This window comes from Hipposideros armiger, unplaced genomic scaffold (genome assembly GCF_001890085.2).
Source record: "Hipposideros armiger isolate ML-2016 unplaced genomic scaffold, ASM189008v1 scaffold_703, whole genome shotgun sequence".
Lineage (NCBI taxonomy): Eukaryota > Metazoa > Chordata > Mammalia > Chiroptera > Hipposideridae > Hipposideros > Hipposideros armiger.
Window position 1 is genome coordinate 78,876 of NW_017732053.1, and position 5,706 is coordinate 84,581.

Sequence of the window (5,706 nt, forward strand, 5' to 3'; positions counted from 1 at the left end):
TCTGCACAGGCCCTGATTGAAGAATCTCAGACCCTTCAATGTACTGCCTTCCCTATCCTGTGGGTTGGTTACCAGCCCAGGTGAGACAGAGGCAGGTAGGCACTGGCCAGTGAAGTGATGGGCCTAAGGCTACGTGTGAAGTGGGGAAGAGGCAGAGACAAGCTCCATGCCTGAACGCTGACCTCGACCTTGCCTTACATCCCCACTGCCTTCATATGTGGACAGGCACCAAACCTCATCTACACTGTTTCTTTCATGAGAGCTGTGTGAGGAGGCTCCACTCTCAAAGGCACTCCAGAGGCCCCCCCCCACCCCGGGCCTGTGGGACGCTCCATCTGCCACTTTGCAGACCGTTTGATAGAGCCGTAGCCTTCCAGGCTCCAGGATGTTGACTGCTGCAGGAAGATCCTCAACTTGGATCCTGCTTAGCTCTCAGGCCTGGATCAAACCACAACTGGTCCCACATGGGGCCAAAGGCTGAAATCCAGCCTCCTTTGAACTAGATGTCCACGCAGGTTCAGAAAGGACACGCTGGGGGCAGGAGGAAAGGAGTGTGAGCGTGCATTCACATATGTGTGCGTCATGGGACACTATCTCCCCTTCCATGTCTGTCCTGGTCACAGGTGGCTTCTCAAGGACAGGGTGGGGAGTCCAGCTTCCCTGTTTAAGACCAGCTGCATGAAGACCTCAGGGCAGGGGACACAAGGAGGGGGTCTGTCACGAAATGCTACAGGCCACCTAGGAGCGTCACTGTAGGGCGTCTGTGACCCCAGGCACCTGGTCTAACAGACTCCTTGGTTCTGTGTGCCAAGGTGTGGCTCTGGCCACCCCCTGAGCTGGTGCTTTGGTGGGACATGACCCACCTAGGAGGATGGTTTCTTACCCTCCTCATTGAGCATCACTTGGAGGAGGACCTTCCGATCAGGTAACAGGAAGGAGGAGGGGTCTCCTTAAGTGGGCCGGTTTGGCCAGTTTGTAAAGTGTAATGCAATGGCACATTCTCCCTTTACCATTTTCTACTCTGTTTTCTAAGAAGGGACCATGAGAATTCAGAGTTCAGGAGGGATTTCGAAACCATGAGACATGGTGGTTTCTTGGAAAGAAAGGGGGCACGTGCTTCTGATGGGCTGTTTCCTGGGGCTCCACAGTGTTCCTGACCGCCCACCTAACACAGCCACCGATTCCTGCCACCGGGGCTGTGAACTGTAGCCAAATCCTGCCTGCTTCCAGCGCTAATCAAAGTGAGCCCTCTGAGGAACAAAAGGTGACAGACAGAAAAGTCCTCTTCTTTTCCAGCAGGCACGCATCATGACCCATCTTTTCTTTTAGGAATCTAGGGCGACTGTACATTCACCCAAGCTGGCTCTGTTGTTTCTAGCTAACATGTCCACATCTGGGTCAGCTAGGCCCCTTTCTTCTTCTGGAATAGCTGGCAATATAGCCAGAAGGCTCTGAGCAGCAGCTTCCAAGGCAGTGACCTCCAGCTGACCTCTAAGCTGGGCAAGGCTCACCTCCACCCATCTATTGACCTTTTTTCTCTTTCTCATTACTGCTCCAGAGGAAAGCACCCTGTCTTTGGGATTAGCTCTGTGGATCATGAAGTCAGCTACACTCCTGATGGGTCAACACACCAAGGGTGGAGCACAGGGCTGGGCTGTGCCTCCGTTTGGAAAATCAGCCCAGGAGGCTTCTTGTAGCAAAGAGAGGAGAATTAGCTAGGATTATTCCCTTCAGTCTCTCGGGGATGTTTCCAGTTTGAAGAAGGGTGACGTCAGCTCTCTGAGACCATATGCACTGAATGTACTTGGGAACACAGATACACCTGAATGGTTAGGCCTGCATGCTGTAGGCCCTATATTCTGGGCTCCCAGGACGGCTGTCAAAGGCCAGAGCCCAGGTAGGCTGGTAAGCAGTACGGGCGAGGAAAGCTGCCAGGACACAAGATCACTCTGTCTTGGAGAATCTCTAGGACACGCTTCCTCTCTTCACAAGGGTGTACTGGGACTTGGTTTTGCAGAGGAGCTTCTTACCACACTGGGTTGCTTCTGACATTTTCTCAAGTTTTAACAGTTGATGGCTGAGCCAGGATAATATGGAGAACTAAAACAAGTACTAAACTAAAAAAAAATAAAGTCCCCTTTAAACCACCTTGTATACACCCGCACATACACTGGATACATAGTGACTTGTATAGATGCCACCCTACATAAAAAAGGCAGGTGGTAGATCACTGAAATGCATCCTGGCTTACTGCCAAGTCTAGTACAGACTTAAAAAAATACACTGTTTCTTTTAAACCTTTTATTGTGCACAAAATGACCCATTCCCCTTTGTAGCTCAGTTGTTACCACCTTTGAAATTTTTTTCATTAACTTTTCTCTACTTCCTGCACCACTGAGAATTTTCTTCTCTTTGGAAAGGATAAATAGTCTATCACCGCTGCTCAAAAGCAGCTGGAGGATGGCCCCTGGAGACAAAGGCCCAAAGGCATCATCTGAGCAGGTCAGAACCCCACACTGTGGGTTGGCCAGTCTTGCCACTGGTGACTGACTCTGGGGAGGGGTGCCAGCTGCTGCCCGCTTTCTGTGATGCTGAACTTGGCTGTCCACTGGGTTGGTCGGCCTTGTATGTGGGCTCACCTGACCGCTGGCATTTCAGGTAAATACATATCCTGTTCCCTCTGCCCTGGAGGGAACTTAACTCTCAGGAAGAAAACCCGGCTAGAGCTGCATGCATTTCCAGAGCTGGAAAGCATTTCATGCAGCATGTCACCAGGGACTAAAGAAACTGCAAACTAGTGGTTGTGACATGGGAGTTGTAAAAAGAAGTGCTGTACTAGAACCTGAAGTTGTGACACTGTTGGGAATGGAGAGCTGAGAAACATTTTATGGGCTTATGGATTTTGAAAGCTTCTCTGTGAAGTCTTTAGCCCCCTCTGTAGTGGCTGAAGGCAGCAGTGTGTGCTGTGGAAGGTTGCAGCAAGGGGCAGACAGTAACACCCGCTGCTCCTGCTCCATTAGGCTACTCAGAGGTCACTATGGCCACATCCCTTCCCAGCCACTTCCTTGTTCTGGGTTAGCAGGAGTTACAGGGATGGGGGCAACTCTCCTGGGGCTTGGTCAGGTGTGGTGGCCTTTAAGAGGGGAGGGTTAGGGAAAAGGCCACACAGACGATGAAGGTCCTGTCCCAAGTCGAATTTTATTAAAAGGTTGGGGTCTAAAGATGGAATCTAGGACACCTCCTCTCCCCCTTTTAAAAAAAGAGAATAAAAACAGAGACTCTGCCTGTCTCACCAGCAAACAGGAAGTGAAGAAGTCAGAGCTGCGGGGGCTGCTAGTAGCACGCCTCCTGGATTTCCACAGGAGGGAGATGGCAGCTTTTAGACAAAGTGAAGATAAAGACAGGTTCTTTGCTCCTTTGTAGTGAGAATGAGTGTTCAAGTTGAGGCACGGTGTGGTTCCCCAAGTTCCAAGGTCAGCACGGATGCCGACCCACCCTGCTCTCAGGCGGCCTTGAAGAGTTGCCAGGCGTCCGTCGTCTCTACATTGGCCCCTCTTCACAGGAGTTGGCCGGAGGATCCTCCCAGACTGGCCTGGTGCTGGCGGGCCCCCTTCCTGGGCTGACTGGGCACTCATTCTGTGGATGGACAAGCACTGCCCCACCAGGTCTCCTCAGACAGTGGCTCTGTGAGCTGTACACAGCCAGCCTCTAGCTGAACCATGAGGAATGAGCCGAGTTTGGCTCAAGGGGCTGGTTACATGGTGCTTAGCATCCTGTCTCCCCATGAAGACCCAGGTACCGGGATGTTTGGGCTGGAGCTGTTACCTGTGAGTGAGAAACTGACCGAGACCCCAGTACCTGCTACACCACCTGCCTTTCTATCCCGGTGGCTCTGAGGCTGGGCTGAGGTATCCTCATCAGCCAGACCGATGACAAGGTCCCACCAGGCACTGTCTCAGCCAGTCTGGAAGAGAGCTTACCCCAACTTTCTTTAATAAATGTGTTGTGGAAGCTGACACCCCGTCACTCAAACAGAAAAAAATATGGGTCTTACAGAGCCAGCGTTCCCATGGGGGGAGACAAGGCACCTGTGCCTGCTGGTCTGGCCTCAGACAGGGCTGAAATGTCTCCTCGACACGTGGGAGGTGCAAGTTTTGTGCCAGAGTGAGAACAGGGTGCCAGGTGAAGGAAGAGGAGCTGGACACAAAGCACAGGAGGGACAGAAGCGTGGTGGGCAGGGGCCCCCTGCGAGGGTCTCAGCTGTTCCCTGAGGCCAGCTGGGCAGCAACACCACGAAGAAGGCTAATAAATAGATGGCTGTAACAGTGTTCAGTCAGGCTGGGATGGGACACCTCTGTCACTCCCACAGCAGGTGCCAGGTGATCAGTGTCTCTAGTACAGATATAAAAATGAAATTGCTTCAAGTATTAAAAAAAAAATAAGTTAATTGACAAAAAGGGTCCAAAGCGGCTGAGTGTCTTGCCAGGTTGTCAGCTTCATTTCAATGTGCAAACGCAGGAAAAACACCGAGGAGGATGACTCCTGCCCCGACCTGAGCCGTGAACAGGGCCAACACCTGTCTGTCAGCTGGGGGCTTGAAACAGCCTCACCCCTGTCCTCCAAAGTCAGCATTTTCCAGTGTTAAAACAGTTGTGACTTAAAAGCAAAATGCAGCAATCCACAAGCCTCAGGCCACAGTCAGAAGGGCCTGGGGCATTTGGCCACATTGGTCCAGTGTGTGGGGTGGGCCGGGAGCAGGCCCCTCCTGGATCCTCTTTACTTGCATAACGAACTCAGGAGCCGGGCCCCCTGGCTTCCCTGCAATGCTGGGGCAGCCGTCACCTGTACTGGCCATGGCCCTTCCTGGTCTTGAGTCACATGTGGCTTTCCTGGGCTATCTCCTTCACTTCTTTGGTGGTGCTTCAGGGAGCATGAAGACAGTTGTCTCCTCCTCTCTGTGGGGTGCACTCTGGTGGCTGTGGTTCTGACCGGGGGGCAGCATCCTTCTCTGATTAGACGTGCCTGTGCAAGGAGCGCCCGTCACCACACATCTCGGGGCACGTGCAGGTCTTTCTTCCCCCATGTTATGCTCCATGATCGTCTCTCCCTGAAGCGAGCAGGAAGTCAGGCCAGGTCTCTTTGAGGAGGTGGAGCCACCTCAGTAATCACCTTCACCTGGGGTCCCCCACAGCACACACTTGACCCGCTTCCAAGAGGCACGTGGACACTGAGCGCCAACTCCCAGGAGGTGCCAGGCCTTTTCAGACCTCGGATCCGGGGGTCTGGGAGAGCCCAGCTTGGGTCAGGCGGATGTACAGGCCAGCCGGCCACAGCGTGGGTGGGAGCTCAGGACCAGTTCAGGCTGAAGCCCTTTGACAGCATGACAGCCTCCAGGTCCTTGTCCTCCTCCTTCTCCCGGAGCCGCTGCTCCTCCAGCAGGGCTACGAGGGCGTCTCTCTGCTCCACCACCTCCAGCATCTCGTTCAGGATCTTCTTTTCCTCCGACAGCTCCTCCTCGGTCTTCAGGTGATCTGGGTAGTGGCCGTAGACGTTAGGTCTGCAAGGCCAGGAACAGCAGACCCCTGCCCCCCCACGCAGCCCACCTGGCGCCCCTTACCTTCCACCGCCATCCGCTCCCGCAGCTCCTGCTGCAGTCGGCTCTGCCGGTCCTCCAGTTCCAGCTCCCTGGCACTGGATGGCGGGGGG

General features: G+C 53.6%; 1 long non-coding RNA gene across 1 annotated transcript; it reads right to left on the bottom strand.

Annotated features, from left to right (window-relative positions):
• Positions 1–2,373: 2,373 nt before the first annotated feature.
• LOC109373295 (uncharacterized) lies at positions 2,374–5,700 on the bottom strand. The gene is made up of 2 exons (XR_002122195.1): positions 5,618–5,700; positions 2,374–5,531 (listed from the first exon to the last, which is right to left on the bottom strand). It is a non-coding gene; the product is annotated as an uncharacterized LOC109373295 (long non-coding RNA).
• Between the last annotated feature and the right edge of the window lie 6 nt (positions 5,701–5,706).